We start from the raw sequence: 25,361 nt of genomic DNA on the forward strand, positions 1-25,361 counted from the left end.
TTGGTTTGCACTAATTTGTTTCCAGCTCCCAGCATGGCCCGAACAAGGGTAAAGATATGCTGGGAGATGCTGTTTCACAAAAAATAAATCATATCATAATCATACCACCCATCATATCGCTGCAGATCATACAGTGACTACATTACTGATTAGAGGCAGAATAAACATTTACATTAAGTGACTCACCGGTGACATCTCAGATTCGAGTTCTTTTTCTCCATCAGGTCCAGACCTCAAGGATGACTTCTCCCGGTCACAGCCAATTTCTGCCGTTTGCCGCTCAGATGTCTTTAGCTTCTCACTTTTCCAACATTTCTACACCTATAAACAAATATAAAGATTTCATTATACCACACACTGTGCCCCTAAATATAATAGCGTACCATACACCATACACTGTGTCACACACACACAAACACACACACCGTGCCCCCTGTAGATAGTGCCCGCCATAGAGCCCCCTGTAGATAGTGCCCCCATATAGCCCACCCCTGTATATAGTGTCCCACAAATAGCTCCCCCTATAGTGCTCCACACATAGCCCACCCCTGTATATCACCCCCCTGTAGATATAGCCCACCCCTGTATATAGTGCTCCACTTATAGTCCACCCCTCTATATAGTGCTCCACAGATTGCCCACCCCTGTATATAGCCTCCCTGTATATATAGCCCAAGCCCTGTATATAGTGCTCCACAGATAGCCCACCCCTGTATATAGTGCTCCACAGATAGCCCATCCCTGTATATAGCCCACCTGTAGATATAGCCCACACCTGTATATAGTGCTCCATAGATAGCCCACCCCTGTATATAGCCCCCAGTAGATATAGCCCACCCCTGTATATAGTGCTCCACAGATAGCCCACCCCTGTATATAGCCCCCTGTAGATAGAGCCCCCCCCTGTAGATAAACCCCCGCCTGTACATAGAGCCCCCGGTAGATAAAGCCCCCCCCATAGATAAAGCCCCACCTGTAGATAAAGTCCCCCCGTAGATAAAGCCCCCTTGTAGATATAGCCACCTCCACAGATAAAGCCACACACTTTTTTATTACAATAAAATAACAAACTATTCAAACTCCCCATAATCCCGTTCCCACGCCGTCCGGCAGCAATGGAGACCTGCTCTCTTCTGCGCAGGTCTCCTGGGGTTGAACGAAGCATCTATAAAAGGCGCTGATGGCAGGGCAGAATGACTTTCCCTGTCATTCAACGCCTTTCAATGACGCAAGCGGCGCAAAGTATCGTGCCACTTCACTCCTAGAAAGGCGCTGAATGGTCGGGCACGGAACGTACCCGGCCATTCATTGCTTCTAATTGTACCTGTGTCCTATAGACGCATGTACAATTATAGTGCAGGAGGGGGTGGCGCTGGCGCCCCCTCTAAGTTGCGCCTGCCCCCCTAGCTACTCCCCTGTCATAGAGGGACGAATGCTAGTGTGTTTGGTCCTTGCACAGAAGAGCTACTTTAGCTCAAATTGCTCAAGTTTAGTTGCAGACCGGTCAGCGTGTTCATGCTGACCCCTGTCCAATTCTGAAAGTTCCTACAATGAAGAAGGTGGTCTGTTCTGATGGATCACAGTTTTGTTTACATGTGGACGACCGGGTGAGTGTGCGTCACTTACTTGGGGGAAGAAATGGCTCCAGGATGTACTATGGGAAAAAAGCAATACAGCCGAGGCAGTATCATATTCTTCTGGCTAATGTTCTGATGGGGAACCTTGGGTCCTGGCATTCATGTGGATGTTACGTTGATACGTACCATCCACTTAGGCATTGTTGCTGGCCAAGTACAGCCCTTCATGGTAATGGTATTGCCTAATGGCAGTGGCCTTTTTCATCAGGATAATGTGCCCTGCAACACTGAAAAAATATTCAGGAATCGTTTGAGGAATATAACAGAGTTCAAGGTATTGATTTTTTCTCCAAATTTCCCAGATCTCAATCCAACTGAGCATCTGTAGAATGTGCTGGAAAAATAAGTCTGATACATGTAGGAGGACATACACAATATTAGGCAGGTGGTAAGGCTGATGGATGTAGAGCCTTTCCGGTAAAGAGGAGTAATAGAATTCAGTCATACAGTGTTCATACAGCCTGAAAGTTATTCTCTATAACAACTATTTCAAAGTATATTAACTCAAGCTCCTGGCACTGAAGCCGGTCATAGATGGGGGGTTTTGCCCCGATTTTACCAGTACTACTATATTTTTTTACTATCAAGGAGCTAAAGGGGCATATAGCGAAATATTTGATTACTGATCGTAATGATTCCAAACAATGTCTTTTACTTGCCACATGTAGTTCCCCATCTGATAGATGATTTACTGCAATGTAGCATGTAATGAGTATGACCAATACATTCTATGCAGGTTCTGACTGATAATGTTTTCATTGGTTAGAACCAATTACTGTTTACACTCATAATATTAAGAATTATAATTGTGCTTTGGTATGGCAAATTACATACTTACTGTACCCAGTATTATAGAAGACAGAAAACGAAACACATTAGGTATTATGTATTAGTGGTGTCGTTTATACAACACTGATTCTTATTTTGATGCCCCTCAATCTGCAACGTATATATGAAAATGTCATTGGACAGTTTATAAGTTTATTGAAAGCTGGTGGTTGCAGTTTTCTTTTTATGTCTTTGTAATCTCTCTAGCATTTAGTCATTTAATTAATAGGCTTCATTCTCCAGAACCAGTGGCTCGGGGGTTACATGTGGCTCTCTGATGCCCAGTTGTTGGCACCTGCAGAAACCATTATACACACATGACACCAGCATTAGAGCATTAAGGAAGCTTTGAACCAAGGTCTGAACCCTACACCTAGCAGATTATACCAGGTTATGAACCATATCACTGTCATTTGGCCTCTAGTTCATATAACTCAGTGGCTGAAATAGACAGTTGGGGACCCTCGTGCAAGAACAGTGTGTGGGCCCCTTACTCTCCATTAGCTCACCAAAGAACACCTCGTGTCATGTCTCTCTAAGATTTCATTAGTGATTCTGAGCCATAGTCAATATCTCAGTCCATATATTCAATCCAATAGACAGAATGAAGCGGCTTTTAAGGTAGCAGTGGGCCCCCTATCTACTGGGCCCCTGTGCAGCTGCACGGGTTGCACCAACGGTATGTCCGCACCTGATATAACTGCCACCTGACACGCCAGTCAGCACCGCAGAACTAGACTTTGCACTTTCCCACTTGGCATTATTCGTTTTGAAATTTCTGTTTTTAACTTAAAGGGGTTGTCCCACCATAACAACTTATCACTTATGCACAGGATATGTGATAAATCTTTGATCGCTAGGAACCCCACCGATCATGAGAACGAGGGTCCCAGGTCCCTTGTTTTAACAAAGTGGTGATCACGCATGCGTGCTGCCGCGTCATTAATTCCCTATGGGACTGACAGAGATAGCCATTCAGCGCTCAGCATTCTCCATGAGTCCCATAAAAATTGGAGTGGCAGCGCACATGCTTGACCGCTGGTCCATTCAAACAAGGTACTCGGGACCTCCGTTCTTGTGATCGGGGCGGGTAACAGCAGTGGGACCTCTGGAGCGATCAAACACTTGTCACCCATCTTATGGCTAGGTGATAAGTTATGGTGGGACAACCCCTTTAAATTATTTTACAATATGTTTCATTGAATTTTTTTATGTACTTTACATGACTTTAGTTTTAGTCTAGGTTTTCTTTTGCTTTTTTTGCCAACAATGTGATTTGAACTCAACAGAGGAAAGAAGGAAAAGAAAGCATGTCCGAAAAGAAAAAAGGTTTTATTACTTTAATCCACTAGAACTTTGGCATACATAGATAAGAGGAGGCCCCATAACAAATATCAAAATTTGACCCCATTTTGACACCCAGAATAGAAGGGCCTGGTTTTGGTTCTTTCTCCCATGATTCGGTTTCCATAACCCTTGGGCCAATTCCCCAACCCCTTGCTTGCTTGCTTACATTGCAGTTCCTCTGGAGAAGGGAGTCCTGCACAGGTTCTTCAGTAGCAAAGGGGATGGGACCAGCTAATAAAAACTTGGTGACCTGTAGTCAGGTCCGGCTCCAGGTTTATGTGGGCCCTTTGGCGACACAGACTTAGTAGGCCCCTTTGCAGGGAGCTCAGGGCATCAGTAAAATGGCAGAAAACGTCACTTTGTGCCCCCATATAGACGTTAGGCCCCCAGTTTGTACCCCCATAAATTTAGTACCCTCTGTAGATAGTACCACACAGCTCCCACCTCCCAGGTAGTGTCACACAGCCCACCTCTCAGGTTGTACCACACAGCCCCCCTCCTCCCAGGTAGTGCCACACAGTCCCCCTCCCTGTAGGTAGCGCCTTTGGGGTACCCTCTAGGAGTGGAATCCCCAACCACAGCATTGCCGACGCTCTGGCTGGGGATTCCGCTTCAGGAGAAGCCCCTGATGTCACACTCCATATATGGACAGTGGTGTCAGGGGCAATCCCAGAGCCATGGTCCCAGGCAAAGCACTACTAGCACTCTGCCTGGGTCTCCCGCTCTGCTCCTGATATCACTGTCCACCGGAGAAGAGCTGAAGCTAGTAAAGGCTCTTCTCCGGTGGTCTGGAGAAACCCCTGATGTCACTGTCCATATACGGATAGTGATGTCAGGGCCAACCCCAGAGCCAAAGTCCCGGGCAGAGCACTACTAGCACTCTGCCTGGTACATTGCTCTGCTCCTGACAACACTGTCCATATATGGACAGTGATTTCAGGGGCTTCGCCAGAGACGGAGTCCCGAAGCAGAGCCAATTCTAGCGCTCTGCCTGGGACTCCTCTCCTGATGACATCACTGTCCATATATTGACTGTGATGCCGTGACAACAGCAGCGTCAGCACCCAGCGGTCGAGTGGGCCTCCCCAAGGGTAGTGGGCCCCTGGCACTTGCCCGGGTTCGCCAGGTGCTGACGCTGGCCCTGCCTCTAATAGTTGCCACCTGCATCTACCATGTGCCATTAATGATACTGGTACCTGCCTACAGTATGTTACAAAGGGAGCTTTGAGCCCTCGCAGGCACCAGATCCGGGTAAAACGTCTATTTCTGCTGCCCCTATAGCTACACCCCTCAACGTACAAATGAATACGTACTGTATAAAGGAGTAACAAGCACTTTATGTCATTAAATGCCTCTTTTCTCTTGCACTTTTTAACTACAGTCTTTGATATTGTTAAAGCTGCGCAGTCTATGTCCTCACAATGTAATTTTGTTTGGTTTTTAATTGAATTCTACAGTACTTGCGTCATTCACCATTAGGAAGATTTTCTATGGTAAAATAACTACCTTTGCGTGACGCTTGTATGTTATTTTCTTTATTTAACTATGTGTGAGATTCTTCTGTGTAAACATTAACCATAGCTTAGAAGCAATAAGGGCAGGGAGCGGGATGGGTAAGTACTGTCTTCTTTGTGGTGATAAATCTTTATGGAGTTTTAACACTGGTGTCATCCCCTTTTTAGCACTATGGATATCAGACAATGTGATTGCAGGGTTCTTCTATTTATGGCAGAGGTAATTGCAGAAAATGGTATATAAGTAACTGTCTTGTTTGTGATATATGTTAAACACATACCACTGTAGTCTATGGATGATGGATGCTGCTGTTAGGCATTCATTTATCATATACGGTACGTCATGAAAAGCTATAGAAAAGCTCATGACGTATACGTTAAATGTTTACCTGTCTCGTATGCCATACAGTGGCATACATCACCCATAAGCTTCGATGTAAAAAAAAAAAAAACATATACCGCACAGTATAATTTTTCACCAGTCTACTGGAAAAGCGTAGTCTACTGGCACAGTGGCGTACATAGATAATAGTCTATTACGCTATTCCAGCCTTAAAAAAAAGACAGACTGACGTATACCATCTGGATGGAGGCCAAATGGAAATTTTTTTGGCCTCCGTTGGTGCTAATGGAGCCCTATAGACATGTTTAGCATGTACTTCAGAAGCATTGCCGACATGCACACTAAACCTAGGGCAAAAATGTTGTGAGCATAGAGCCTAACTGATCTTTTTGGAAAATATAGCAGATTTCGGAAGCAAAGTAAGATTATCCTTATTTCAAAAGATAAGTTTATTGTGAAATGCAATTTAAAGGATACAAACACGTTTGCATATAGAATAAATGTCCATAAACATGTGGAGGAACTTTGTAAACATATTACATTACTTATCTTGTACTGATCTTGATCTTACTACAATCCCAAACTGCATTCACAGTTCTGCTGACTAAAGAGCTGACATCTTCCATGCTCATTCAATGGCTGTAAAGGATCTGCCAGGCACAGCTTCGGGGTTAACGCCGATAGATAATCAGTCTGCACCTGCTTCTATGTCTGTGAGACTGACTCCATCTTCCACCACTCAGGGTGGCAGGCTTAGGAGTGAGAGAACCTATCACAGCCTGGCCAGACGGAGCTAGCTCCCGCCCTCTGTCTATTTATACCTGCCTTTCCTGTTCCTCCTTTGCTTGTGATTCTTCTCGTTTGGTTTCCTGGCCCTGCTGCAGCTTCTTGTACTATTTTCCTTGCTTCTTATTGACCCCGGCTTGCTGACTACTCTCCTGCTCTGCGTTTGGCACCTCGTACTCTCCTGATTTGACTCGGCTTGTTCACTTCTCTTGTTGCTCACGGTGTTCCCGTGGGCAACTGCCCCTTTCTCCCCCTAGCTCTGTGTACCCTTGTCTGTTTGTCTGTCGTGCACTTATTGAGCGTAGGGACCGTCTCCCAGTTGTACCCCGTCGCCTAGGGCGGGTCGTTGCAAGTAGGCAGGGACTGAGTGGCGGGTAGATTAGGGCTCACTTGTCTGTCTCCCCACCCCCGTCATTACAATGGCTGTATTATATATTATTGCAGCTCAACTGTGGATGTATCTGACTACAAAATTGTTGACTTTTCCCAATGACAACAAGCAGCATTGTGAATGTAAGGCCAAATGCACACGAATGTGCTTTTGCGGCCGCAATTCCCCCGAAAATCCACGGGAGAATTACGGCCCTATTCATTCCTATGGGGTCATGCACACGACTGTGGTTTCCACCGTCCGTGCATGGCCCCGGAGTCCGGACCGCAGAAAGAACGGACAAGCCTTATTACAGCCGTATTCTGCGGTCCAGGCTCATAGGAAATAATGCACGAATTGCGGGCGGCTCGCGGCTGCCACTCCGTTGCCGGCCGACCCGGAAATCACGGCCGTGCACATGGCTACGGTCGTGTGCATGAGGCCTAACTCTGGACTAGTAGGTCAAGTTTAAGGGACAGTACAATGCAAGTGAATAGGTTATAGCCCGGGTTCCCACAAGGAATTTCCGCAACGGTATTCTGTGCGGAAATCTTGCAGCATTTGAATAAATCTTATGTACATGCTGTGGAAAAAATATGTAACTAAAACGTTCATAACTTGACCTGTGGTGTGGATTTTATATCTGCAGCATGTCAACTTATGGTATGGATTCATTGCTCTTCAATAGGAGGTAAAACCTGCAACTAATAGCAAATGTTGCAACTTTTGCAGTAGAAACGCTGCGATTCCACATCGAAAATCACAAATAAGAAAAAAAAAAGCAAAAACACTTTTTTGTTTAAATGAATACAAAAGATAATACTTACAGCCTGGCCATTGTCATACAGACACTTTTCTCTTTTCTGAGTGCAGTCCGGCCTCCTGGGATACTGTTTCAGCCCATGTGACTGCTGCAGCCAATCACAGGTCACATGGCCTGCAGCATCATCCAAGGTGGCCATATTGCACTCAGAACAGAGGAACGCGTCTCTATGACAACACCCGGAGGTAAGTATGAGCTTTTTTTTTCAAGCAATGCTGTTGCAGTGGACATTTCACCCATGAATCTGAACCACAATTTGATGCAGTTTTGTGGGCGGAATTCCCTGCGGGTTCTAGGTCGGATACGCTTCGAACTTTTACGCCGACCTATGGGAACCCAGCCTAATTCATTTTGTAAAAGCCTATTTTCCATTAAATATTTGGTCATCTCGCACTTATAAAATGAAGATTAATATTTTTACTTGACAGATACAGTATATGAAGCATAGTAAAATAGGAGCTATTATTTCATATACTGAAAACACATGAACTCGTTGAGGATCATCCAAGTAGAAGAGAAACACTTCTTTGTTGTGGGTCAGCTGCACGCCTTTCTATTGCCTTTCTATTGGTACTTTATACTAGTTAAACCTCATTTAACCAGATGTTACTTAGGCCTGATTGCTTCATGGCGTAAATTGTATTTTCACATTCGAGAATATGTCCATGTCGTACAATAGTAGGGGGCGGAGGACTCACTGGACCTCCAAATATGAGGAACCTAGGAGCATTTAAGTCAATGTTGGGGAGTACGGAGTCAAAGTTGTAAAGAACAAGATCCCAGAATTTTTAGTGGAAACTATGAACAAGGCCTCTTGATTTGAGTCTGCTTTGAACCTACACACATATTAGACCAAGATGCAATAATTTTAGACTTTTTGACTTAAAGGGGTTGTCCAGGATTAGAAAACATGGCTATGTTCGTCCTAAAAGTAGTGCCACAACTGTCTATGGGTTGTGTTTAGTATTACAGATCAGCTCCATTAAAGTGAATAGAGCTGAGCTGCAATACCACTCACAACCTGTGGATAGGTGTGGTGCCGTTTTTGGAAGAAAGCAATCATGTTTTTATAATTCTGGACAACCCACGGGTTTGTCCATGATTAGAAAAAAGGGTGTGCTAATTTTTCAGAAATAATGTCACCCTTGTCCATAGGCTACCTTTGCATTGCAGCTCATTTCAATAGGGCTCAGCTGCAATACCAGACACAGCTCATAGAAAGGAGTGGCGCTGTTTCTGAAAAAATTGCAGACTCCTTTTTTTATCCTGTACAACCCGTTTGATTCAGATAAGCACACAAAGGGACAGAAAATATGATAAGACAATGACCATAATTAACATTTCATTTATTGGAATTATGTTTAATGAAATTTCATGGTATACAAATATACGATTATCTTTGGCTTCCTAATAGTGAATCTATGCTTTAAGTGTATGAACACATTTAGACCATGAAACGTTTTCTGATTAAATAAAACACTCAGGGGGGAATTTATTAAAACTGGTGTTTTATACCCAAGTCTTAATAGGAAACAAGCCAGAGTAACATGCACCAAATTTATTAAAGAGGTTATCCACGACTGGACAACTGATGACCTAGCCATCAGATAGGTCATCAGTATATGATCGGTGTGGTTCCAACACCCGGACCGGCCGTCTATCAGCTATCATGGCTGCCTCCAGGCACCGGATGTTTTGAAGGGTATGCAGTAGTTGGAGCCAGAAGCAGATGGCTCCGACCACTGCATAGCGGACGTTCAGAACTGCAGATCTGCTCCTATTCAAGTGAAAAGGAGGAGAGCTGCAGTTCTGCAGCGCGGCAGCTATGCAGTTGCCGAAGCCATCTGCTTCTGGCTCCAACTACTGCATACCCTTCAAAACATCCGGCAGCCGGAGCAGTAGATCGGTGCGGGGTCCGGGTGTTGGACCCGCACCGATCATATACTGAAAACCTATCCTGTGGATAGGTCATCAGTTGTCCAGTCGTGGACAACCCCTTTAAGAGGTGCACACTTTTTAAAAAATGTGTCTCATCTTCAGCTATCTATGCACCTAACGTAGATTATAGTAAGTGTGTTGCGCTGTGGGTGTCCCGATCCCCTTCTGCTAAGCTCCGCCTACTTTTTTGGAAAAGTGGCAATAGTAGTGGAAACATCCCGAAAGTTCCAACTTTTGATCCACTTGTGACTTAGAAAAGTTCTATAATTCCTTCCTCAGTGACTTAGTCTTCTTGCCACATGGAAAAAACATTGATAAGCGGCATCTTGGTCAAAATAGCTCTAAATTGGACTGATGCCATCATGCTGGGCTTATGGTTAGATTAATAACACATGGGGGTTGTGGAAATATTGAAAAGATATATGGCAATAAGTAGGGAGCATTCTTAAGCAACAAGATACTGGGGCAGATTTACTAAGACAGTGTCAACCTAGACCAGGCCGTCTGAAGATGCACCAAATATATCACAATCATGCATTCTGTGTGATAAGTTTGGTGCTTACAGCTGGATTTGCTAGACACTTTCCCCTCCTTATACCACTTTTGACTTGGCTTATTTTTCAACAGAATTTTGTGCCAGATCTTTGGCGCGTTTAGGCACAATGTGGCTCAATTTTTAAGTCACACCCCTTCTCCACCATGCCCCACCCCTTTTCAGAACTTTTTTTAAGTGCCAAGAGAGGTGCAAACATTTGTTGCCAAATATATGTTCCAAAAATGTGCCAAATTGTCATACCGTTGTCGACACATTCTAGGCGCAGACACATTAGTACATTTGCCCCACTGTGTTATACAGATAATCTGTACTGCAAATATATTTATAAATAACACAGTAGTAAATTATCACAACTAATATGTTTAAGCCTAAGATTATAATAATCACAATCTTCTACGCCCATGGTAATTGTATGTTACAGTATATTATAATAGAAACAAACACATTCCACATTAACTCACTTCTGTTTCATTCACACGCCAGGGTAGGATAATGTTATTTTAAAAGTAATGGTGTCGTCTGGTTTGAAAACCCCTTTGAGTTAATATAGGGGGGTCCCATCAATTATTTGGAGCAGAGAGCAGCTACATTGACCATCTCCTTTGCTGGAGGCCCTCTCATGTCTGTGAATTACACAAATGGCTTATTGCTATTAATGGGCACCATGTACTGAGTCCTCTCTTCTGTGGTGGCACTGCAGGGCAATGTAATGCTTGCTGCCAGTTTCTCCTGCAGATTACAGCAGATTGTTGGGACCCAGCCGCAAAACACTCAGCTTACACTTCCGGAACAACCAGTTTCATCCAATTCAATGATACAGGGAATCTGAATCCCAAAGTTTTGCATACGCAGTTGGATTAGTTGGATTGCTGCCCTGTGCAGTAATTTATTTTAACCTTATTATATAATGGTTTAATATATAGTACCCAAATAATACAGTCATACAGTCCTGGAAGCATTTCCATAAGGCACCCAAATACCACTTCCAGATATTTGCCTTAATAAGACTTTTCAATGGTTTTCCGCAGATTCAAGCCCAAAGTGTGGGATCGGGGTGCAAGTTCAGCATGTCCAGGCCATCAGGTCTAGTTGCGCTCCCTTCAGTACTGACATGTGATGCGCCCTGTGTGACCTCACAGGTGGCACACCCTATAACAGACCCTGCCTACGCACCCTGCGTTATCACGTGGCATTGTTTTTGTCCCTCAGTCAAGGTTAATTTGACACATAAAAAAGATGCTTCTTTGAAATTGCTCCAGTTTATCATCAAAATCGAGAATAATCTGTTCATATAAAAATATAGACATAAAGTTGAGCCACCATTATCAGATCAAAATCCTCAGGAATGCTCAAGAGTAACTTTTGAAAGCTTTTTTCCTGTCACCTATTGGTTTAAAATAAAGCAACTTTGCAAGATTGACAATACTGAGTGCACATCAACCACGCGGCCAGGAATTTAAAGCTAAGGTCGTCTGAACATGAGGATTATTGCTCACGTTAATACATAGTTACGGGTGCGGGTAAGTGATAAGATTCCAAACAAAACGTGGCCATAGGGCAGCAGTATATTAACCAGTAAGTGCTTGCCTCGTGACGTGTGTCACTGAGGGCACGATAGCTATGTGTCTGCTATTTAAAGGGCTCAGCATGTCATTCCCTCATGCCTCAGCTTGTATTTTAAGCGTATGGGATTTTCTTTTCATAAAACGAAATGAAGGTTCTGCTTTCCATTGCTGTTCTAAATACAGCTCGAGGGTATGTTCACACGGCCGTTTTTTGGGCCGTAAACGGCCGAGAAATCAGAGGCAGACGTGCTGTTTTTTTACGCGGCTGTTTTGAAAAACGGCCGCGAAAAAAAACGGCCGCGAAAAGAGAAGTGCAGGTCACTTCTTGGGAAGTTTTTGGAGCCGTTTTTCATAGACTCTATTGAAAACAGCTCCAAAAAGGCCGTAAAAAACGATGCGAAAATCGCGAGTGGCTTTAAAAACGTCTGAAAATCAGGTGCTGTTTTCCCTTGAAAACAGCTCCGTATTTTCAGACGTCTTTGACTTTGCGTGGGAACATACCCTTATTGATGCATTGCTGGCAGTTGTAGCAACGTTTTACCTCACTCTGATAACTTGTAGCAGCCTGATATCCTATTAAAAAAGTCAAGTTAAAGTTTCTTGCCACAGTGTATTTAATGCATTAAGAGTCAAGTGAAAGAGTGCTACATCTGTACATAACCGATCTAGATAAAAGCATGATGATGATAATAATAATAATAATAATAATAATAATAATAATAATCTTTATTGTACAGCGTCACATATTCTGCAGCACTTTACAATTGAGAGGGAACTGATACAGACAATATCAGACATTACATAATGACACAACGAATGAACCCTGTTCACAAGAGCTTACAATCGACAAATGATGACTTTTTCAATGACTTTTCAAAGTCTTTTATTGTGTGATATCACATTTTTTTTATTCAGAGTTCTGTTTTTTTGTATTCAGCGGAATCACTGCGAACCCGCCGAAAAAAACGCAGCACCTGATATTTGTTGTGGGTTTTACCTCCCCATTGAATTCAATGGGGAAAACTCGCAGCAAATATGCAGCAATTACGCAAACACAATTGACATGCTGTGGAATAAAATTCTGCACCGCTGGTCCACTTCAGAGCGTTTCTTCCACTCAGCATGTACGCAGCATGTGGATGAGATTTGTGCAATCTCATCCACTTTACTGCTACTGTATTCTGCTGCGTTTTTTCCATCCGCAATTCCGGACGGAAAAATCGCAGCAATTCCGCTACGTGTGGGCAAGCCGTCCTCGTGCACACTGACATCACCGTTTTCACAGCCGCTTTTGACGGGTCCGTGAACCCGTTTTAGCGGCCGTGTGGTTTCCGTGTGCACTCCGTGTTTCCGTTTCTATGCGCCGAGCATAGTACTGTCCAGGGTGCTGAAAGAGTGAATGGGCTGCACTGATCGGCGGTAACTCTTTCAGCACCCTGGACTGTACCATGCTCGGCGCGCGGAAAATAAAATGTTAATGTAATAAAATAAAAAAATAAGTTCATACTTACATTCCTCCTGTCCGGCCTCCAGCAATGACGTTCAATCCATGTCGCCACTGCAGCCAATCACAGGCAGCCAATCACAGGCAGCCGCGGCCTCTGCAGCCAATCACAGGCTGCCGCGGCCTCTACAGCCAATCACAGGCTGCCGCGGCCTCTGCAGCCAATCACAGGCTGCCGCGTCACAAAAGAAGGTCGGACTGGAGGAAGAAGAGGGACTCGTCACCAAGACAACGACCGGGTACGTATTAAATGCTTTTTATTTTATTTTTAATCAGCAGCCTCTTTTCTCTATCAGTTATTGATAGAGACAAGTGGCTGCCGATTAGTGTAATATTTTTCTAATGTTTTTCTGCCCGCCCGGCGGTTGCTAGGCGACGGCTCCGTCACACACGGACGGCACACAGATGCCTTCCGTGTGCCTTCAGTTTTTTTGACAGCCCCATTGACTTGCATGGGCCTCACGGTCACGGAATCCCGGACCAAAGTAGGACATGCTCTACTTTGGATCGGAAAGGAGCAACGGACCGTCAAAAAAACTGTAGTATGCATGGCCCCATTGAAATTAATGGGTTCAGGGTGCTATCAGTGACAAAAACGGATAGCACCCTGAAGAAAAAAACTGAAGTGTGCATGAGGCCTAATAAGAGAAGCCAGAACCGATAAAAACACAGGGACATATACAGAAACACCGAAAAAGGCCATACTTGCAAATGGACACAGCCAGGCCAGAAATGCTGATGAAAGGGCGAGCAGGTGCTTTAAATAATAATAGCCACTCCCACTAGTCTTGAGGGGAGTGGTGTGTGGTGCATGGGATGTGTAGTAAGAAATAATAAATGAATAGTGTGTGTGCAAGTGTAATACTATAAGTGAAATATAGGGGGCAGTAATAAATGAAGTGCCTCAATAGAAATAAATGGATAATGGGGTGCAAGTGAGTGAAACATGGAGGGATAGTGTGTACACTATCAAGACTAGTGGGAGTGGCTATTATTATTTAAAGCACCTGCTCGCCCTTTCATCAGCATTTCTGGCCTGGCTGTGTCCATTTGCAAGTAATAAGAGAAGCCGTATAACAATATCACATAGAGCCTTTATACAGACTTTATGATTAATTCTCTATTCCAAATGAGATAGGTCGGAGCTATTCCAAGAAAGTCTAACCAAGTACCACAATATTTTTTATATTTGTGTAATTGGTCCCTCTTAGTATATATCTGTAAAGGATCTGCCAGGTACTAAGTCTGTGTATACTCCCGGGATTAATCAGTCGACACCTGAGGCCAGACCTCTTAGACTGACACCGGCTCCCACCAACCAGGGTGGCAGGCTCAGTAGTGGGAGAGCCTATCGCGGCCTGGTCAGTCGGAGTTAGCTCCGCCCCCTGTCCATTTATACCTGCCGTGTTCTCTTCCTCAGTGCTTGTTTCTTCTTGGATTCCTGGCCCCACTGCTGCCTTGCTCCAGCCTGCTTCTGCCGTGCTTCTGCCTTGCTTCAGTTCCGCTTATCCTGCTTCGCTTTGCCCCTGGCTTGCTTCCTGCTCCGTGCTCTCGTTGGTATACTCCACTACATCCTGATCCTGACTGACTCATTCACCGCTCCGTTTCTTCGCGGCGTTCTGTGGGCTACTGCCCCTTCCCTTGCGTGTTCCCTGTTTGTACTCCCTTGCACTTAGACAGCGTAGGGACCGCCGCCAAGTTGTACCCCGTCGCCTAGGGCGGGTCGTTGCAAGTAGGCAGGGACAGGTCGGTGGGTAGATTAGGGCTCACTTGTTCCCTTCACCTCCTTCCTGCCATTACAATATCCCTTTTTCTAGAGAAATCAGCCAAATAACCGTATTAATAAATTCCCTATGTGTAGAGGAAGACTCTTCCAACCAGTGCTGAGATAATAATATCCAGTTCATAAATAATATCCTTGCCGTAGCTACTTTTGTAGTATCTTCTATAAGTAGCTCTTCCACATATTCCACACATAATTTAGAGGGATTAGATGTATAGGGATTGAATCGAACAATTTAATTTGAGCCACCACTTTTTTCCAGTAACTGACTAGTTTTGGACAATGCCAGATCATATGTAGAAGCTCCGCTTGATGGATTTTACACCTACTGCAGAGATGTAAATCTCATAAGCCTATTTGAAATAAAAATAATGGGTTTCTATATGACCTATGTATCAAATAAATGTGTGGAAGTCTATCAGCTTCACTACGTAAAATATGAGGTATACTGCCTAGGAGATCGACCACTAGATGGGATCAATGGGGCCTATGTCTTACTCCCATTTCTGTTTCAAGGAAGAGGGAAATCTTACTGAAAGCTTGGATTTGAAGTGTCTGTATAATAATGATATCATACCTTTAGTGGAAATATGTTGTCCAATAAGGTCCATGGGCACATGTCTTATTGGCTTCAGCTGTGTCTTCTTGTCTTAGCTGTAAAAAGCAGTACAATTGGGAGTGTGAGAGGTTAAATTCTTGCTGCAATTGTTTAAAGTCCTCATCACTAGAAGAACCTACTTTACTTCTCGTGATGCAAAATAAAGGATAGTTTTTCAATGTGACCAAGTATAATGACAAAGAAGAACATGACGCACAGTGTTGCATTGGCTTATGCATGCTTTTCCAGCCAGTGATGTATATAGAGGACTGGGGGCCCATAGCAAAGATAGAAATTAGACTCCTTTGCTACTTGACACCATAGCACTCCTTACCCCCTGCATCAGGAGGCACTGTGCCTCATCCCTTTTTTATGAGTCAAGTACATTTTTGCACTTTCTTGTTTGCTAACATTGCAGAACCAGTGGAGACCACATCCCTGTGCAGGTTCTCACCACCAATTAAAATGGGGATGCAAACAGTCCTCAAAGTGGGCTACCTCTATTTAGTACATATGCCTTGTGTACAGTCAAAAATGTACTAGCACTATACAATACAATACTATGTACAGATGTGTCCTTACATACTGTACCTTTCCTCTTCTTTCAAAATATTTTGACATGTGTGGCACGAGATGAACAGCTTTGAAAAAAAACATGATTTTGTGACACTATGTCACGAGATGCCTATGCTATATATGTATGTATGTATGTATGTGTGGCCAGCCAGTGGTTGTGTTGTGCCCTGTCATGGGGACGGCTAGCATGTCGTGATATTGTATTGAAATGGTTTCCTTAATAGGGTTGCACGATGCATCAAACTATCGATACTATTTCGATGCCATGCACTCTTAAATGGTTCAATACTGTTAATTCATGTATTTCGATACTAAGCTGTGCGGCCCCACAGCTTAGTATTAGTAGCAAGATGTAATGTGGCTGGTACTGCAATAGTGAGCGGCGGCGCCGCCCCTGAAGACAGGGAACTTTGTAGGTGTACTGCAAAGCGCCCACATGTTCTCTGTCTTCAGTGTCGGCTGCTCATTAGTGCTGCGCTGGCCGCATCAAATCATGATGACCGCGCGGGCACAACAAGTGTGCGCGTGATCAGGAGCGGAGCAATGGCTGTATTACACAGCCGCAGCCTTGCTTTAACAGCAGAGAACAGAGAAACCTCTGATCTCTGCGGCTATTCCCTTAAATGCTGCGATCAAAGCTCACCACAGCATTCAAGAGGAAAATGAGAAGGGGGGATGCCCCTTTGATCGAGGGACATACCATATATGGGCAGACAGCCCAGGGTCTATTGAAGGACCTCAGCGCTGTCTGACCATATTTCCTGTTGTTAGGGCATACTTAGGTATGTCCTAACAACTGCGTGTGTGCTATCAGTACACAGGCTAATGTAATGGCACATAGATATATGTCAGTACATTAAAGTTTAAAAATAAAAAAGTAAAAAATAATAAAGTATTGTTAAATAAAAAAAATAAACTGTAAAAAAAAATACACATATACATGAACATCAAAATAAAAGTCTTAATACATAAAATATACACATTTTCAGTATTGTCGTGACCATAACAACAAATTTGGAGCGTCATTTATGAGGTTTATGCTGTAAAAAAAAAAAGCTGCTTTCTTTCACTTATTAATGTGAGGCACATGGTGTTATGAATTTTGAACCGCCATGTGCCTTACAATAATAGTAATTAACCCCATCATGTACCTCACACATTAACCCAATGTTGTCCATTATGACATGATGGGGTTAATTACTATAATCTTATTATTAATCTGAGGCACATGGAGGTTCATCACACCATGTGCCTCACATCAGAAAATGGAAGAACTTTTTTTTTTCTTTGCCAAAGTATCGTTTTGGTATCAAGAATCGCAAAACTACACAAAGTATCAGTATCGAAGTCCAAATTCTGGTATCCTGACAACCCTAGTTCTTAACCAAATTCAAGCAGAGTAAAGGGTGGACACACCGGTATCTTAGTTGAGAATAACAATTCCAATAAGGGCGGATTTCGGTTATGTAGTATAAGTGGCTGCTGCCCATATTCTTGATGGTCTGATGGACAATAAAAGCACAAACTTGTAACCGGGCTCATAGTTTTAATGTATACAGTATGTGAATGATGGAAGCAGCAGATGGGAATGATATAATTAGTAATCTAAAAAGTCAGACCACCCATAGTCATGTCCAAGATTAAATTAAACAGTTCCATATAAATTACTAGAATTTTTAAAGTTAACTATATATACGACCAACTTGACTCTGATCATCCTATTCTTCAGATTGAAACAATACTAGTGAAACAAAAGGATCCATATTTCTGTCTGATGATGGCGCCATGTATACCGGCCAACCAGGAATGAAAACCTTGCATTTTATCACCGTACACATTTTGCACAATGCACATTGATGTTACGATTCCCTTTTATATAAATATAGACTGGGGCCTGCCTGAAAATGGGTATGCCCCATGCTCACCTTTGGTTGAAATGCAAGGGAAAATTAAAAATATATTTATTTTTTACTTGTCTCATCAATCCAGTAGAATAGTCAATAATATATTCAGTATAATAGTCAATTATATTGTGCCAGAAATTGAGTGCTGCCAGGAAAAGGCCCATGTAACATTTGGTCACGTGTGTCAAATCTGTCTCCCCAACTGCACCTCATCAATAACTGGAAGGCATCTCACTTTTTTTTTTTTTAGAAACTTGACTCTGATCATCCTATTCTTCAGATTGAAACAATACTAGTGAAACAAAAGGATCCATATTTCTGTCTGATGATGGCGCCATGTATACCGGCCAACCAGGAATGAAAACCTTGCATTTTATCACCGTACACATTTTGCACAATGCACATTGATGTTACGATTCCCTTTTATATAAATATAGACTGGGGCCTGCCTGAACATGGGTATGCCCCATGCTCACCTTTGGTTGAAATGCAAGGGAAAATTAAAAATATATTTATTTTTTACTTGTCTCATCAATCCAGTAGAATAGTCAATAATATATTCAGTATAATAGTCAATTATATTGTGCCAGAAATTGAGTGCTGCCAGGAAAAGGCCCATGTAACATTTGGTCACGTGTGTCAAATCTGTCTCCCCAACTGCACCTCATCAATAACTGGAAGGCATCTCACTTTTTTTTTTTTTAGAAACACTGTTATAGACCAATCATCCTTCTCCTGGCCATCACCTTCCCATGGTCTTTTATTGTATGGATTTTAGGATATAGGGCCATTTTCAACATTTCTCACATGTAATCTACACAAGCTACTTGCAGCAGAGTTTAGGCGGTTGTTACAAAGTTGAGTTTGCAGTGGTCGCATTTTCTGATTTGGACACCTGCATGTAGGATGAATCTAGATTTTTAAGGGTAGCACTTTTTACTGTTTTTGAACTTCTGAATTTTAGGTCAACATCATGGATGATTTTTGACTGATAAAGTATTTTTCCAATTTCACCTATTTTAGCATATTTGTCACACTTGAATGTTTTAGATAATCAAACTCCTTTTAATATTAGACTAAGAAACGACTTTTAATATATAAATATAACCCAAGTAAGCTCAAAAAGCAGTTTTTCAATGTATTTATTAAAGGAAACATGTTTTGCAGCCCTATCTGGCCCTATGTAAAAAAGTTATTGCCCCCTTACCTACTAAATGAACCAGTTAACCAAATTCCATTGATTATTGGTTTAATTTTCAGTGGCCACATCCAGGCATGATGACTGCCAGACCTGTTGAATCTAAATATCACTTAAATAGAAGTGTCCGGCAATGTGAATCCGACGAGAAGGTCTCAAAATTCAGCACATGAAGGCACATTCTAAAAAGATTCTTATACAAATGCCAAACAAAGTCATTGAAAACTATTAGTTTGGAAAGGGTTAAAAATCGTCCCAGGAATGGCCTGGTCTACCAAAATTTCACCAAGATCACATCGAAGACTCATCCAGGAGGTTACAAAAGAACCGAGACGAACATCTAAAGAACTGCAGGCCTCACTTGCCTCAGTTAAGGTCAATGTACATGATTCCACAATAAGACACTAGGCAAAAATGACCTCCATGGGAGTGTTGTAAGGGGGCAAACCACTGCTAACCAAAAAGAATATAAAGGCTCATCTCACATTTGTCCAAGAATATCTACATAACCCCAAGTCTTTTGGGCATCCTGTTTGTTTAACCGCTATGGACAGCGGCATTAGCCGAAAGAGAGGGGGACATCGCCCCCCAACGACGCCGGTGCCAATAGTTGTCATGGCAGCCTGGGGGCCTAATGGAGGCAGCCAGGTCTACCATCTTTGTGCTCCTAATAAGCCCAAACTATTGCAATATAACATTATTTAACCCGCATGGTAAACGCAGTAAATAAAAAAAAAATGTAAACACTACTATCGCTGTTTTTGGTCACCTCATGGAAAAAAATTAAAAAGTTATGGCTCTCAGAATATGGCAACACAAAACAATTGTTATTTTTAACAAATAGTTTTTTCCTAGTAACAGTAGTAAAACAGAAAAAAAACCTATATAAATTTGATCTCGCCGTAATCATATTGACCCACAGAATAAAGTTAACATGTCGTTTTTACTGCACGGTGAACGCTGGAAAAAGTAAACCCAAAAAACAGTGGAGGAATCACTTTTTATTCCCATTTCTCCCTTACAACGAGTTTCCCACTATTATATGGTACAATAAATAACGCTGTGAAAAACTACAACTCTTTCTGCAAAGAGAAAAAGTTAAAAAGTTATGGCATTTGGAAGGTGGGGAGCAAAAAGCTAAAATTAAGAAACGAAAAATGGCTGCGGGGGGAAGGGGTTAAGGCCAGAGCTCCGAATCAATTTGATACATCATTTGGTATTGCTTTAGATTTGTTTTTGAGTGATTCAAAATCACTGACGCATAAAACATGTACACATTTAATGCCATACAAACCCTGAGGCTAATATTTAAGCGGATCGCTAGGTGCAATAATAGTGATGTCTCAGCTTAAAAGAAGAAAACAAGCCGCACTTAATCAGTAACTCTCCTAAAGGAATGTCTTGTTACGATGACGTACATTTCCAGTGTCATTTTGCATTCAATATGCAGGTTAAATCCCATCTGTGCACTACAGTAGGATTCAGACAAGTCTAATGTACGTAGAATGATGAGAAATACGTGACGTCCGTTTTGTCTATGGGAATAGCTACTAACAGAAGTGCTATGGCGCAGTATTAGCCAAGCAGCACAAGCCGGGAGATTTTCTCTGCAATATGTTAATCGGTGGCTCTCCGGAGAATTTTTACCACGTGTCTCTCCTAACTGCCGTGACATTTCTCGAATATTGCATGTGTAGCCCAAGGTGTGTGATTAGGACGGGCAGAAATGCTTTTTATCAGCGAATAACTCATATGGTAGTCAGCGTATTTTGTACCGTCTGACCTTTCTGCTGACTGCCTATGACATTTGTTTTTGAAGACATATTTTTATACTTCTTTTTGCTATTTTCAATTAATTTTCCTGCAGTCCTTCAATATCCAGAATGAGATTTATTTTTGCCAATTGGAAATTTCGGCTCTTTCTGATAAACTTTGATCATGAGCTACTGCACACCGCTACAAAATATGACAATTCTGTGCACATTAATTCATTTTAAGTCCTTTTCCCTTTTTTAACATTTAAATGTAAAACTCCTGATGGTTTTTTATTATAAAAATGTTTAATAAAAACAGAATTTGCAAACAAAAAAAAAGACAGAGAATGATATAGATTCTTATTAATGGTAAATAACCAATATATTAGTAATCGGTTCAATATATACAGTAAACTTTTTAATCTTTTTCTACCAGAAAAAAAAATCATTAAAGAGGCTCTGTCACCACATTATAAGTGCCCTATCTCCTACATAAGGAGATCAGCGCTATAATGTAGGTGACAGTAATGCTTTTTATTTAAATAAACAATCTATTTTTACCACTTTATTAGCGTTTTTATATTTATGCTAATGAGTTGCTTAATGCCCAAGTGGGCGTGTTTTTACTTTAGATCAAGTGGGCGTTGTACAGGGGAGTGTATGACGCTGACCAATCAGCGTCATACACTTCTCTCCATTCATTTACACAGCACATAGGGATCCTCTTAGATCCTAATGTGCTGTCTTATACTAACACATTAACAATACTGAAGTGTTTAGACAGTGAATAGACATTCCACGGGATGTCTATTCACAACCTCTGCACTTCGTTACTCTGTCTGTGGTAGTTACAGCAGAGGACGCGTAATCTCGCGAGATTACGTGGTAAATGAGAGGTTACAATGAGATCACGCTTCCTCTGCTGTAACTACCATAGAAACAGTAACGAAGTGCAGAGATTGTGAATAGACATCCCGTGGAATGTCTATTCACTGTCTATTCACTGTCTAAACACTTCAGTATTGTTAATGTTTTAGTATAAGACAGCACATAAGGATCTAACAGGATCCCTATGCACTGTGTAAATGAATGGAGAGGAGTGCATGACGCTGATTGGTCAGCGTCATACACTCCTGTGTACAACACCCACTTGGTCTAAAGTGAAAATACGCCCACTTGGGCATTAAGCAACTCATTAGCATAAATCTAAAACCGCTAATAAAGTGGTAAAAATAGATCGTTTTTTTTAAATAAAAAGCATTACTGTCACCTACATTATAGCGCCCATCTCCTTATGTAGGAGACAGGGCACTTATAATGTGGTGACAGAGCCTCTTTAAATGGAAACTCAAGGCAAAATATAACATTTTACAAAATCAACCCAACATTGGTCAATAAATATACGTAAGTTCTCTTTTAGGCAATTGTCCCTCACATGTTTGTTTTCTAGTAGTTCTTTAACACTATATAACACAAGCGGCCATAGGAGCAGGTGGGTAGTTTTAAAGTCAGTGCCCAGCAGCTACATCTGTTGAGGGCAGATTTTGGTAACTGCCGCTGTTCTTCCTGAATTGTGTGGTAGCGCTTGCCAATTAGGAGACCACATGGAGGACAACTACCCTAACACTCCTAAAAAATTATCACGTGGGGGATAATTATCTAAAAAAAAGATGGTTGGGTCTGTTTATTGACTCCAGTTGAGTCTATTTTCTAAAATGCTATATTCTGCCGAGAGTTTAATTTTAAATGAGGGTAAAAGAGGTTTTATGGAAATACAACTTTCTAATATATTTTGTGTTTCAATTCCATTTTCAAGGTCTCTGCTTGCTATCAGTGACTGGAAGCATTCCTGATTACATCCAGAGCCTGAAAATTGTACACACCTAATGCATTGTAGCAACCGATCAGGACAGGAAATAGATTTGTGCTGTCAATATATTTACTGTAGCTCACAGAGAATTGAAAATGCTGGATAAGATTGTGGCTTTGTGAGTTACACTCACTGACAGCAAACAGAAATTGTGTGGATGGTAAGGAATTCAAATACAAAGTATATCAGGAAGATTACAATGATTTTTATTATACTGTACAATGTTCTTTATTTACATAAGACCAGCAGAAAACACCAGTTGTTGGTTCCCATAGGCTAGAAACGTCCTGGCTGTCCACATCTAACGCTGCAAGGATATTTAAAAAAAAGTTAAATATGTAACTTATTTTATTACATGATATCAAAGCCCTATATCTTCTGAGAAAAACAAGACCAAATACATGTAGGTTGGCAGAGGAATAGAACAACAATTTGTTATTAAATTGGCACATGGCTAAAACTTGAAAATGTGGCAGGTCAGAAAGGGAATTTCCTGCAAAAAACTCTGTGTGAACCCAGCCTTAGGCCTCATTCACACGGCAGGGTTTCCCGGCCGGGTGCCGGCCGTTCATAAATCGGCCGGCACCCGGCTGCATTAGGAATAATAGACTCCTAATGGGGCTATTCACACGACCGATTTTTTGACGGCCGGGAAATCCGGCCGTCAAAAAATAGGACATGCTCTATCTTTGCCCGGGTACCCGGCCGCCCGGCTCCCATAGAAGTCTATGGGGCCGGGTATTACACGGCCATCACCGGAATGTGTTCCGAGTGATGGCCGGGTTTCCCGGCGCTTGCGCTCTATCTCCTCCTCCTCACAGCGCAGAGTGCATGTGAGGAGGAGGAGTTGATGCCATTCTGACGAATGGCATCGCTGTACACGGTGTGGCAGGGCCGGGGTGTACAGCAGGAGGAAGGGAGCGCTGCGCTGGCTCCCTTCCCCTGCTTGAAAAGCACCCTGGCCCGGCGACACCTTCGATGGCGCCGCTAGCAGCTGCAGCTGCGGCTGCTACTACCGTAGCGACGCCACTATAGCAGAGCGGGGAGGTATCTCACCGCTCTGCTATGTGCTAGCCGCACTTTAGCTCCTTGAAGGAGCGGAATCCCCGTGTTTTCGGGGATTCCGCTCCTGGACAGAACGCTTGATGTCTCTGTCCATATCTGGGCAGTGACATCAGGGGAAACTCCTGAAGCGGAATCCCCGAACACATGGGGATTCCCCTTCAGGAGTTGCCGCTGATGTCACTGTCCGGATCTGCCCGGCCCGGCACGGATGCAAAACTTAATGCAAACCGGCCGGGCAGAATGGCCGATTTTACCGGCCGGCTCGGGAACGACCCGTTCGTGTGAATCCCGCCTTATGGTATTCAATGTGTCAATCTCCCACCTGTTATTTTTCTTGCTGCTTCTATCTCTATATATCAGACTGGGGTGGTTGTGTAGCAGCAGTGTGAATCAGGCTCAGTGACACGCTTTTTCTACATGAGTCTATGGATATCTATGTGTCACCCATCACATGCTTCGGCAGTTCCTTCACTAGTTTTGCACAGGGGGGTGGGGCAGAAACTTCTATCATCAGCTACCACTGATACTTAGACAGGTTCCTGTCACACAGGTATAATGTAGAAGAATATAGTGCAGCCTCCCTGGCTGTGTATTTATGGTTTCTCAGTTTAATTAGGACAATATAGAGAGAATGATAATCAGTGTCCCCCAGCATGCAGAAATGGTTTTGTCTTTAGCTGGTCATGTGATGCTGTGCTGAAACATCATGGGATTGATAACAAAGCAGAGAGGAAGAGAAAGCTGGGGAAATCTAAGAATCAACATGAAGGCTTTTTCTAAGCACAGACAATGCAGCAGTTCAAATAGTAGGTACAGTATACATAAAAGAAGTGTAGAGTGTGGTATACAGTCAGGTGGGGAATGCAGACGTGGAAAGTTGTGTTTGCACTGGAGGTCTTCTTTAAGTATTTATGGCATATCCACAGGATATGCCTGGTATGTGTGGTTTCCACCTCTGGGATTTTCACCCATTATCTTAAGCATTCACCTATCAGGGGGTTCGCCAATTTCCGACCTCCACACTCCCCATGCAGTTATATGGAGAAGTGGCTGCACAAGCAGCACTCGGCTCTTTCCATAACACCCATAGATTTCAATAGAGAGGGCCGCATTTAACCTCCAAATTCACCCCTTCATTATACTTTATGGAGAGCACAGCGGGCGAGAATCAGCGAACGGGGGTCCCAGGAATCCGGATACGTGAGGTTTTCTTTGTAAATGCTTTAGATGGGCATTCTCTTTTAACTATTTTGTAATGATCCTGTAGTAGCAAATTAAAATGATTGAATATTGAGGTCATTATTAATACATATTTGTAATCTCCTCTTGGAGGAATATAGGTAATGTACTAACATTTTAGTACGCCAAGAATAACACAATTGCACACTATCTTTACATGGAC

General features: G+C 42.7%; 1 protein-coding gene across 1 annotated transcript in view; it reads left to right on the top strand.

Moving 5' to 3' along the window:
* The window catches only part of PDE4D (phosphodiesterase 4D), an 825,997-nt gene that overhangs the window by 16,906 nt on the left and 783,730 nt on the right, over positions 1-25,361 (top strand). The gene's annotated exons all lie outside the window — the stretch shown is intronic.

The sequence above is a fragment of the Rhinoderma darwinii genome, chromosome 1, assembly GCF_050947455.1.
Source record: "Rhinoderma darwinii isolate aRhiDar2 chromosome 1, aRhiDar2.hap1, whole genome shotgun sequence".
In the NCBI taxonomy this organism is placed as follows: domain Eukaryota; kingdom Metazoa; phylum Chordata; class Amphibia; order Anura; family Rhinodermatidae; genus Rhinoderma; species Rhinoderma darwinii.